Below are 13267 nucleotides of genomic sequence, written 5' to 3'. Positions count from 1 at the left end.
TATACAAGACCCAAAAGGTCTTCTTCTGTCTAAAGAATACCTCAAGAGGTGTTCTTCTGTCTATAGAAGACTTTTTCGGTCTATAGAAGATCTCAAGAGGACTTTATCTGTCCATTGAAGACCTCAAGAGGTCTTCTTCTGTTTACAAATAAATATTTCTGACCTCAAAAGGTATTCTAACTATAGCGGACCTCAAGTGGTCTTCTTGTGTCTATAAAATACTTCAAACGGTCTACTATCAATATGAATCCTCAGGAAGAAAACTTTAAGAGGTCTTCTGCCTATAGAAGAGATTTCTTTTGTCTACGGAAGACATCAAAAAGACTTCTGTCTATGAAAGACCTCAACAGGCCTTTAGTTTACGGAGTTTCATAATTTCTTCATTTTTTCAGACAAGACACCATACTACTGGGTGGGTATGGGGTTTTTTGGAAACTTTCGGGACCCAAAAATTTCGCGCATTTACATTACAATTCAAAATGATACGAGAGCATCACTTAAGGTTTACTCTTTGGGTCTTCTCTGGTAGACAGAAGACCTTTTAATATTTTTTTATAGTAGAGAGAAGACAGAAGACCTTTTAAGGTATGCTCTAGAAGACAGTAGACCTTTTAAGGTCTTCTCTACTAGATCGAAGACCTTTTAAATTCTTCTCTAGCAGACAAAAGACCTTTTTAAGTCTACACTTGTATACAGAAGACCTTTCCTGGTTTTCTCTTGTAGAACGAAGACCTTTTAAGGCCTCCTCTAGTAGACAGAAGATATTTTAAGGTTTTCAATAGAAGACAGAAGGCATTTTAAAGGTATTCTCTAGCAAACAGAGGACCTTTTAAGGTGTTCTATAGTAGACCTTTTAATGTCTTTTCTAGTCAGTCTAAACATAAGATTTTTTAGGTATTCTCTAGCAAACAGAAGACCTTTTAGGGTCTTCTCTAAAAAATAGACGACCTTTTAAGGTATTCCCTAGTAGAGAAAATAACTTTAAAAATACCTTAAGGCATTTTCTCAGCGACCTGTGGAATTTTTTCTATAGAAAAAATTGTCCTCAGCGACTTGTGGAATTTTTTCTTTAGAAAAAAGTGTCCTCAGAGACCTGAGGATTTTTTTTCTATAGAAAAAAGTGTCCTCAGGGACCGGAGGAATTTTTTTCTGTAGAAAAAAGTGTCCTCAGGGACCTGAGGAATTTTTTCTATAGAAAAAAGTGTCCTCAGGGACATGAAGAATTTTTTTCTGTAGAAAAAAGTGTCCTCAGGGACCTGACATCAGTTTAGGATATCTGTCCTATTGACATAGTCTCTTAATTTTTTAAACTGTCCTAATTTGGTCGAGTCCTTGTATTCCTCATCTATGAACATTGCTGTTTCAGAATCCGCGAAAACTTCCCAGGTGTAAACGATTTTCATTCAAAGTTAGTTAAGGTGCACCCTGCATGACATTGTTTTATAGGTGACCATACAGTCAGTACATTGTCCCTATTTGAACATCTATATCTCAAAAATGGTAAAACCTACGAAAATATCATTAAGGTCTGCTACAACATTTTCTTTAATCCCATTTCGATAGGGCCTGCGGTTTCCAAGCAAAATCGTGAAAACCTAAAAAAGCCCTAAAAATGTAAACTTTGACCGCGATTTATTTGAAAATCCCTCCGGCGATTTTTGTTTTTTTTTTTTTATTTTTCTCCTATATGAACATTGCAGTTTCATAAACCGCAAAAACGTCCCAGGCGTTAGCACCTTTCATTTAAATTTAGTTATGGAGCACCGTGCATCCTCTCTGCAAGCTCTGCATTCACTGTTTTCTGCACAACCTATTTTGTGCAGGTGTGCTTGTAGCCCCAGGTATCCTGTAGGGATACAGTCTACTGATGTCTTTTTTACTCATTAAAAGTAGTTGCTTTGTTTTATCCTTGTCCGGGTTCCCCCTTAGGGATATATGTGCATTTTTTGTCCATGTCTTTAACGCTATCCCCATCGCTTTTAAGGGCTTGGCGTTATCTAGACTTACTGTAGGTTGCTCCCTGACTTGTTTGGCCAAGGAGTTGGATATTTCGTTACCCCTAATCCCTATATGCCCTGCTATCCATATAATGTTTACCGTACCATGTTGGGAGTGGTTGTTTATAGACTTTATACAATCCAAGACAGATCTAGATTGCACAGTCTTGGTTGTTATAGCGTTAATGGCTGCTTAGCGGTCCGTAATACCCTAGACAGACGGCAGCGTTAATTTGCATTAATAACTGTATTTAATTTTGGCCTGACAGACGACAGTTTCTGCATTTACGAAACAGCTGATTGCTGTTGTGTTGTTGTTTGCAATGTATTTTTTGTTTTCCTTGTGTCTCAGAGCATGAATATGCTCTCTCCTCCATATGAATATGGGCTCTCTTCTACGGCATTGCCATATTGAAATACCTAAATGCCTTTTAAATGCAGCTCGATTTTGTGCATTAAGAATGTGGGTAATGCACGAATTAATTTGAATTAAGGCAGTTAATGCAAATTAACGCTGCCGTCTGTCTAGGGTATAAGGATGTGGTAGGCTTTGTGTGAGTGTCAAACCAATTCAGATACTCTGTTATCGTTCGGATTTCCGCCTGAAGGATCGTATTATGATTCCATAGTCGGAGGGAGATTTTCGTTTCCGGTTCCTTGAAATAGAGACCCCGTCGGTTCTCCCCCTAAGCACAGCCCCATCCGTGAACCCGCAGGTTCCAGCGGAAGACTTAAAGTCTTACATAAAATTTCCGTCTGAATTGTCGTCATTGTCAAAGAAATACTAATTTTTAAACTACAACTCGCTCACTTAGACACAATTTCTACTGCCTCATTGCCTAAATATGAGTTTTATTTAACTTACATGCAATGTTATTGACAATTTAAATCCCCAGCTTTACTAAATTCCATTTGATGTAAATTACAACAAACTAACATGACACATGTGGTTTATCATTTCGTAAACTTGATCTAATGTGCATGGTTTCAAAACAGTTTTCACATTCAGTATGCCAATCATAATTAGTCAATCACAATCATAATCATCTCAGAAGGTTTCTATCACCTCTTATTTGTCCATCATATGTCTTCAAACACAACCGATTTCCCTAAGAACCCTAATTAAAATTATCACCCACCATAAAACAAGATAATTGGTAATTTTCCCACGTACAACAAAATAAGAGAATAGAAGTCAAATTAATTTTGCTATTGAATTTCAAATCGATAACTCTATTAAATGCATATATCCAATTCCATATAACCCATTCCCTTTTACTCATTCACTCGGATTATAGCTATTACAACAACAATTACAATAACACGTAATCACAAATCTTTGATTAGAGAGAGAAAAGAAATATCTAATCAAAGTGCTGTTGAGTGGTCTCAAATAATGAGAAACATTATTACATGTCCGAACATAATATTCGTATCAAAATCCCTCCTCAGCCCCCTTCCCCCTCTCAGCAACAACAAATCCCGACAACAACTTAAGCCATTCTAAATTGAATTATTCCCCAATCATTTTGTTATAACCACCAATACCAGGGACGATAGTGATGATGATAATTATTATTACGATGATGATGATAATTCCCAAAAGTCATATTACCACTACTAATCAACAACAAACTACAAACGGACGGACAGGAAGTAGGTGTTCGGAACTATGTAGTTTGTATTAGTGTGTGTGTGTCTGTATATATGTCACAATATTGTGTGCTATGTGTATCCGGTCTACAATTATTTGCTTATTTCACTTTGCTTTGGCTAAAGGACTCTGCTTAACCACAACCACTTCTAGTGTTTATTTAATTTCCACATCCTTTATAAATGATTATCAATTAATAATCGTTATTACAATACATAGAGAGTGGGAGATTTATACAAATACACCTACACGTATGTTTGCACGCGTGAAATGGAAGGCAAACACTTACCTCTCAATGACAAGGAGGAGTCAAAGTTTTACTTTGGAAGATAACAATGGTCTAGTTTGCGAAACAGCTACTATTAGGATATGTGATATGTTTGCTCTTCCAAGATATGACCACATGTTCTTTCAAGAGATGAGAAGTTGGTCCTCCACTAAATGCTCTGCCATGAGAAGAGCACTTACCCTTCTTCCGTAAGAAGAGCATCCGCTCGTGTATTATAAGACCACATATTCGTCTATTAGAAGATCACTTGCTCTTCTATGAGAAGACCAGTGCTCTTCAATAAGAAGACCACTTAGACTTTTATGAGAAAACCACCTGTTCTTCTATGAGATGATCATTCTTCTCAATGAAGACCACTTGCTCTTCTATGAAAAGACATCGTGCTCCACTTTATCTGTCATGAGAAGAGCACTTAATCTTCTATGCGAAAATAACTTGCTCTCCTATGCGAAGGTAACGTGCTTTTCTTTGTGAAGGCCACTTGCTCTTCTATGAGAAGATCTTCTATGAGAAAATCAAGTGATCTTCACATGTTAAGACCAATCTGCTGCAAACAATTTGAAGTCAATTTAACCGTGTCCTTCCTTCTGTCTGGAAATCTGATGCGAACGACAGCATGGTTCACGGTTTGGTTCAGACGGTCCACAACGTATTATTTCTTCGAAAATGCAGATCATGTTTGAAGATGGGTAACATCGGTCAAATTCTTTCTGTACCTCCCATCACAAAAGTTCAAAATTTTTCGGTTAATTTAAGGGCTGTTTGAGGATCGCTTAGAAATTTTTGCCACTTGCGATACCGATTACAAAGATATAATTATTTATAATTGAGGTATTCCTCGAAAGCCCTGAGGCTAACAACTAAGGTAGCTGGGAAACACATACAAACGTATATACATAACGGTTGGAAATTGGCTATATCGTTCCACCACTCAAAAGTTCCAAGAACCCTTAAATGTTTTCTGTTTACTAGAGAATACTTTAAAAGGTGTCCTGTCTACTAGAGAAGACCTTAGGAGAACATCTGTCTTTTAAAGAAGACCCTAAAATACTTCTGTTTTTTAGTGGTCTTTGAGACCCTCAAAAATATTTAAAAAAATCCACAAGGTATTTGAGAACCTCAAAAATATTAAAAAAAAAATCCACGAGGTCTTTGAGACTCTCAAATATAATTTTAAACAACCCACGAGGTCTTTGTGAAGCTGAACAATATTTTTTTAAAACATCCTCGTGGATGTCTTAAAAATTACCTAAAAAATATTTTTGATACACCAAGAGGTCTTAAAAACATATTTTTTAAAAATCTACGAGGTCTTAAACAAAGTTTTAAATAATCCACGTGCCTTAAAAATATTTTTAGGAAATGGACATCGCCTTAAAATATTTTTAAAAAATAAGCGAGACTTTACAAAATATTTTTAAAAAATCCACGAGGCCCTAATTTTTTATTTTTTTTATTTATTTATTTATTTTTTTTTTTTTTGAAAGTTCCCCAAGATCTTAAAAATATTTTTAAAAATCCACGATATCTCCTAAAATATGTTTAAGAATCCACGAGGACTAGGAAAATATTTTTAGATATACTCGTGGTCTCAGAAAATATAATTAAAAACCATCCACGAGGTCCCAGAAAATATTTTTAAAAAACCACGAGGTCTTCAAAAATATTTTTAAAAAATCCTCGGGGACTGAAAAGTATTTTTAAAAACTCCACGAGGTCTTTAAAAACATTTTTAAAAAATCCACGAGCTCTTAATAAATATTTTTAAAAAATCCCCGAGGTCTTAAAAAATATTTGTAAATAATCCCCGGGGCCAACCCAGAAGGTCTTAAAGAAATATTTTTAAAAAATCCACGAAGGCTTAAAAATAGTTTTAAAAAATATACGAGACAAGTTTTTATTTAAAAAATCCACGACGCATTAAACAATTTTTAGAAAATCCCCGAGGTCTTAAACAAATTTTTAAAAATCCACGAGGCCTACATTTTTTTTGAATCCACAAGGCTTTATATGTTTTTATTCCAGAGGCTCTACATTTTTTTTAAATCCGCGAAATTTTTAAAACTTCACGATAACTCATGAAATATGTTTAAAAATTCGCGAGGACTATAAACTCATTTTTAAATATCCATGATGTCTCATAAAAACCACCAGGACTAGGAAAATAATTTTAGAAATACATGAGATCTCAGAAAATATGTTTAAAAATCCACGAAGTCTTAAAAAAATATATTTAAAAATTCCACGGGGTCTAAAAAAATGTTAAAGAATCCACGGGGTTTAAAAAATGTTAAAAAATCCACGAGGTCTTAAAAAAATCCACGAGGTCATTAAAAAATATTTTTAAAAAATCCCCGAGGTCTTAAAAATATTTTTAAAAATCCACGATGTCTCATTAAATATTTCTGAAAATCCACGAGGACTAGGAAAATATTTTTAGAAATACTCGTGAAAATATAATTAAAAACCACGAGGTCTTAAAAATATTTTAGAAATCCACGAGGTCTCAGAAATTATTTTTATGCTCTTCTATGAGAGCACCACCAAAAGCTCTTCTAAGAGAAGACCAAGTGACCTCCTAAGAGAAGAAAACATGCTCTTCTATAAGAAATCCATTTGCTCCTCTTAGAGAAGACCACTTGCTCTTCCTTGATAATACTATATATAATATTTTTAAAAACCCACGAATAAAAATTTAATTTCTTTTTTTAAATCCGCGAGGTCTTAAAAAAATATTTTTAAAAAATCCAAGTGGTCTTAAAAATGTTTTTAAACAGTCCACGATATATATTTTTAAAAAATGCACGGGGTCTAAAATATATTTTTAAAAAATCCACGAGGTCTTAGAAAATATTTTTAAAAACCCACGAGGACTTAATATTGTTTTAAAAAAAATCAAGGAGGTTTAAAAAATGTTTTTTTTTTAATCAAGGAGGTCTTAAAAAAGTCTTTAAAAATCCATGGGGTCTAAAAAATTAAAAAAAAATCCACGAGGTCTGAAAAAATATTTTAAAGAAATCCACGGGTCTTAAAAAATATTTTTTAAAAAATGCCCAAGGTCCTTATACTTATTTTTAAACAATTCCCGAGGTCTTAAAAATATTTTTAAACAATCCCCGAGGACTTAAAAAATATTTTTAAAAAATCCACATGGTCGTAAAAAATGTTTTTTAAAAAATCCACGAGGTACGATGTAACTATATTTCATCGTACCTCGTGGATCTACGGTATCTTATAAATTATTTTAAGAAATCCAAGAGTTCTCAGAAAATATTTTTAAACAATTTTTTTAAAAATTCAAGGAGTTCTTAGAAAATATATTTAAAAAATCCACGGGGTCTTAAAAAATATATTTAAAAAATCCACGGGGTCTTAAAAAATTAAAAAAAATCCACGGGGTCTTAAAAAATTAAAAAAAAATCCACGGAGTCTTAAAAAATTAAAAAAAAATCCACGAGGCCTGATAAAATATTTTTAAAAAATGCACGAGGTCGGGTAAAATATTTTTAAAAAATCCACAAGGTCGGGTAAAATATTTTTAAAAAATCCACGAGGCCTGATAAAATATTTTTAAAAAATCCACGAGGTCGGGTAAAATATTTTTAAAAAATCCACGAGGTCTCACAAATTATTTTTATGCTCTTCTATGAGAGCACCACCAAAAGCTCTTCTATTAGATGACCAAGTGGCCTTCTATAAGAAATCCATTTTGTATATTATTTTTAAAACCCCACGAATTAATTTTTTTTTTAAATTCACGAGGTCTTAAAAAATATTTTTAAAAAATCCACGGTGTCTAAAAAAATTTTAAAAAATCCACGGTGTCTAAAAAAATTTTAAACAAGTAAAAGGTCGTTAAGTTCGGCCGGGCCGAACTTTTTATACCCTCCACCATAAAATAGTCTTAATTAAAATGGAATAATTAGGGTCCTTTCACAATTTTAGGTGGAACAACTTTTCGACAATGGAAAGACTCCTACTGCCTCCCACTATTGCTTAAATTCCACTGTGAACACAAATGTTGGGGCAGAGATAATTTCTTTTGAAGATGAAAGCCCTTGGTGTGCGCCGTGAGTCGAACTTCCGCGTTATGGCGTGATGAAGTTTTTGCAAGAGACCCTGTAAGCCTTCATGAATTAGCATTATATCTTTGTTTGTTGTTTTTGTAGAGCACTTAAGCAACAGTGAACAAAGATACAACGCTAATACCTGATGGCCCACAGGTTCTCTAACAAAAATTTCATCACGCCATAACGCGGAAGTTCGACTCGAATATACTCACCAAGGCCTTTCTTCCCCAAGAGGAATTTTCCGTGCCCCAGACTTTCACCTCCATTTTGTTCCACAGTGTTATCTAATCTAATCTAAAAACATGTGTTCAGCTAGGTGAAAGGTACCACCTACGGGGCTATATCAAAGAGTCGACTTATCTTTAAATTTTTAAGCGGAAAAGTTTTATAGCTGCAGTGAACTTCAAGAGTCAAATTGAGGGTAGTTTCATCAAAACAATGTAGAACCTCAAAAATGGACCCATGTTGACGAATTTTAGTGAAGAAATTTCGTGACCACTGAAAATTACCGAAAATCGAGGGGGAGGGGATATACCAAAACATGGACCTATATTAACGATGTTTCGTTGGAGATGTTTTATGACCACTGAGAACTTTAAATGTCAAATTATAGCTATTTCGGTAAAAAACTGTAGATAAAATTCTCAAAATACCGAAAATCGAGAGGTACCGTTATATGGGGGCTATACCAAAACATGGACCTATGTTGACGATGTTTGGTGGAGATATTTCATGACCACTGAGAACCTCAAATGGCAAATTACAGCTAGTTCGGTTAAAAATTTTAGCTAAAATTCTCAAAATATCGAAAATCGGGAGGTTCCGATATATGGGGGCTATACCAAAACATGGACCTATGTTGACGATGTTTGGTGGAGATATTTCATGACGACTGAGAACCTCATATGGCAAATTACAGCTAGTTCGGTTAAAAATTGTGGCTAAAATTCTCAAAATACCGAAAATCGGGAGATGCCGTTATATGGGGACTATACCAAAACATGGACCTATGCCCATATCCTTTGGGATATAAGTTTGTTGATCACTAGGAACCCTAAGTGCCAAATTATAGCTAATTCGGTCTGCAAATGTGGCGAAGAACGTCAAAATACCTCAAATCCGGAGGTACCGTTACATAGGGGCTGTACCAAAGAGTGAACCGATATAGCCCATCTTCGAACTTGACCTGCCTATGGAAAAAAGACCCTCGGGTGCAAAATTTCAGCACTCTATCTCAATTATTGCGGACGCTAGAGTGATTACAACAGACGGACATGGCTAGATCGTCTTAGAATTTTATCCTGATCAAGAATATATGTATATACCTTATAGGGTCGCAAATGATTAGTTCGATGTGTTACAAACGGAATGACAAACTTAATATACCCTCCATACTATGGTGGAGGGAATAAAAACCCACGGTGTCTAAAAAAATTTTAAAAAATCCACGAGGTCTTTAAAATATATTTTTAAAAAATCCACGGTGTCTAAATTTTTTTTTTAAATCCACGAGGTCCTTGAAAATGTTTTTAGAAAATCCACTGGTCTTAACAAATATTTTTAAAAAATCCATGAGGTCTTAAAAATATTTTTAAAAAATCCCCGAGGTCTTAAAAATATTTTTAAACAATCCGCGTGGTCTTAAAAAATGTTTTTAAAAAGTCCACGATATATATTTTTAAAAAATGCACGGGGTCTAAATCGTATTTTTAAAAAATCCACGAGGCCTTGAAAATTTTTTTTTGAAATAATCCCCGAGGTCGTAAAAAATATTTTTAAAAAATCCCCGAGGTCGTAAAACATATTTTTAAAAAATCTACGAGGTCTTAGGAAATATTTTTAAAAACCCACGAGGACTTAAAATTGTTTTTTAAAAAAATCAAAAATCTTGAAAAATGTTTTTAAAAAATCCACGGGGTCTAAAAAAAATTTAAAAAAAATCCAAGGGGTCTAAAAAAAAATTTTAAAAAAATCCACGAGGTCTTAAAAAATATTTTAAAAAAATCCACGGGTCTTAAAGAATATTTTTTAAAAAATGCCCGATGTCTTAAAATTTATTTTTAAAAAATTCGCGAGGTCTTAAAAATATTTTTAAAAAATTCCCGAGGTCTTAAAAATATTTTTAAAATATCCACCTGGTTTTATAAAATATTTTTAAAAAATCCACGAGGTCTTTAAACATTTTTTTAATCCACGAGGTCTTTTAAAATATTTTTGAAAATCCACGAGGTCCTTAAACCTATTTTTAAAAAATTAACAAAGTTTTAAAGAAATTTTTAAAAAATTCACGAAGTTTTAAACATATTTTTAAAAAAATTCACGAAGTTGTAAAAATATTTTTAAAAATCCACGAGGTCTTAAAAAGTATTCTTAAAAAATCCACGAGGTCTTAAAATTATTTTTAAAAAATATATATATATAAAATATTAAAAAAAAAACACGAGATCTTAAAAAATAGTTTTAAAAAAACCCACGTCTTCTTATAAGATTTTTTAAAATCCATGAGGACTTAAAAAATATTTTTAAAAAATCCACGAGATCATAAGGCCAATTGGTTTTCTCTTAAAAGACCACTTGCTCTTCTATGAGAAGACCACTTGCTTTTCTGTGAGAAGACCACTTGCTCTTCTAATAGAGAAGACCTTTTCTCTACGAGAAAACTACTTGATCTTCCACTAAAAACCCACTTGCTCTTCTTTGAGAGGACAATTTTCGTTTTTATAAGAAGACAAAATGTCCTTCATGAGAAAACCAAATGATTTTCTATGAGTAGACAGACCACTTGCTCTTCTATGAGCATACCAGCGCTCCTATATAAGAAAACCATTTGCTCTCTTCTATGAGAAGACTACTGGGTCTTCTGTGGGAAAACCACTTCTATGAGAAGATCTTTTGATTTTCTATGAGACGACCCTCTTGTTCTTCTATGAGAAGACCATATGCTCGTCTATACTATAGATTCTATAGTGTGACCATTTGCTCTATTCTCACTTGGTCCTCAGTGAGAAAACTACTTGGTCGTCTATGAAAAGACCATTTGGTACTTTATAAAAATACCACTTGTTCATTCTATTAACTGGACGGATGTGGAAGATTCAAATTTTACTCATTTCTCCAAAATGTGTACCCCTTGACAATATTTGAGAAACCCACTAGGTATTTTATAAGAAGACCAATTGTTATTCTACGAGAAGACCAAATGCTCTTCTATGAGAAGATCAAGTGACCTTCTAAGAGAAGACCACTTGCTCTTCTATAAGAAGGACATGATATTCTCATAGAGAAGACCACTTGCTCTACCTTGATAATACCAGTGGCTGTTCTATGGGACATTAACCCATTGACATTTTCTTTACAACAACTAATGACACAAGGACATCGTTATAAAATCTCTACTTACCTGTAATATTAGTCCTTTGGGAGTTGAAACAAATCACCACATGTAAGGGAAAAGCAGAAAGACCAAGGCCAGCAGGTGGACATTTCTGTTCATTACTCTCTTTGTTGCTTTCTTGTTATTTATTGGACTCACTCTCTTTGTTACTATTATTTCACTCTCATTATTACATGTTGAGTGTTGTTGGAGATTACGCGCGCCACTTGCAATTGTTTGATGATAATGATGGAGATAATAATGAAGTTAAACCGTTGTTGATGTGAATAATAATGATGATGGTGATTACGTTGGATATGGAGATACACAGTTACAGATTTTCAGATGAAGAACTACAGCAACAACAACAACAAAACACATTGCTAGAACACAACAATAACACTCTGAACAATGAATCCATGCAGATACAAATTTTTTATTTGGATTATTTTTGTGTGTTGATTTCGCAGAAATAAAATGAATCGATTCGGTTGCTTTTTTGTGGTTGCGGTAATTTTAGAATTTTATCACTTTGTAGTAAAACTTATTGTTGTTGTTGTTCTCAAATGATATAGTGGTATTTTGATGCAATTTTTCACGATTTCATAAATCCGAAAATTATAGTTTATAGGGACCACCTATTCTTCTATAGACTTTTTTGTTGTTATTGCCGTATTTTATGTTTTGTTGTGATTCCGCGACGATGCTTTATAAATTTTATTTATGGCAGGCAATTAAAAGATTTTCTTAATTTCCCGAAAACTGACAGCACGATTTTGATACACATTTGACGGTGATATACAGCGAAAGCCACACGACCGCCGATCGATTGGCTGGCGGAAACGAAATGCAGAGTTTAAACAAGTCTGCAATTCTTTAACAAAATTTCCAAATTTCCCCTATAATTGTCATTGGGTTCCCCCAAAATTCTTGTTGGTATTGCACTTTTTGTTTGTTTTGTTTTCTTGTTATTATTGTTTTGTTTTGGACTTGCGAATTAAAACACCAGCAGCATCAGTTCCTCCTCGGACACGTACAATAACATTGTCGTGTGGAATTTCCTCTTTTGTTGATGCTGTTTTGCTTCTTCTTCTACTTTCTCTGTTCTTCTTTCACATCACCATCAACAACAACACGAAAAAGTATCTTGTAAATTTATGTTACTTTTGTTGTTGTTGTTGTTGGTTGGGATTCAACACGCCAATGTACCCGCACATCATCAGCATCTCATCGTCTACCCCACATTCCGGTGTATTTTTATAAACCATTCGCTACTTATTTTGCTTAATATCCATTTCCCCCACCCCACGACAAAGCAGGGCTACAATTTTTTTGTTGCTTCCTTATTTGCCTTCCTGATTTTCGACCGCACTTCCACACACACTTGCCACTTCTTTTGCCTTTTTTTGCACTTGTTTTTCACAGAATTTTGCAACAATTTTCTTTACTTTCTATCGCGCCAAGGAATTCACATTTTGATTTTCTAACTGATTTTCATATTTTTGATGAATTTTTTATGAAATTTATTCCAAAAATTCCATCATTCGACGGCGACGACACCAAAACAAACTTTTTCTTTGACGTCTAAAATAACACTTAACCAAGTTGCGGTCCTTTTTGCTTTTGCACAGATACAGATACTTATCACAATTCTCTTTTGGCGCTCTCCCGCTCCCAACAAAACAAAAGTTGCAGTTCAAGGGGGCACCACTAGATGGCATTGATTTGAGTTTAGATAAATGGGATGAGATAATTTGTTTAAGGAAGTAAAATGCAACTCTGTTCTGTGGTATACACCATGGTACAATAATACAGGTAGCATTATCATGCCAGCTGATGGTAACATAATGTGTCAACTGCATTGAATTGTTGTCAAATTTTGAC

At 34.0% G+C, this 13267-nt stretch overlaps 1 protein-coding gene across 1 annotated transcript in view; it reads right to left on the bottom strand.

Moving 5' to 3' along the window:
* The window catches only part of unc-5, a 181167-nt gene extending 168186 nt beyond the window's left edge, over positions 1-12981 (bottom strand). The window contains exon 1 of the mRNA XM_073991365.1: positions 11411-12981. The gene's annotated coding sequence lies outside the window, so the exon portion shown is untranslated. The remainder of the gene's footprint in view (positions 1-11410) is intronic.
* Between the last annotated feature and the right edge of the window lie 286 nt (positions 12982-13267).

Source organism: Musca autumnalis, unplaced genomic scaffold (genome assembly GCF_047663935.1).
Source record: "Musca autumnalis isolate F117 unplaced genomic scaffold, ASM4766393v1 scaffold_5, whole genome shotgun sequence".
Lineage (NCBI taxonomy): Eukaryota > Metazoa > Arthropoda > Insecta > Diptera > Muscidae > Musca > Musca autumnalis.
This window is presented reverse-complemented; position numbering and strand designations above follow the sequence as displayed.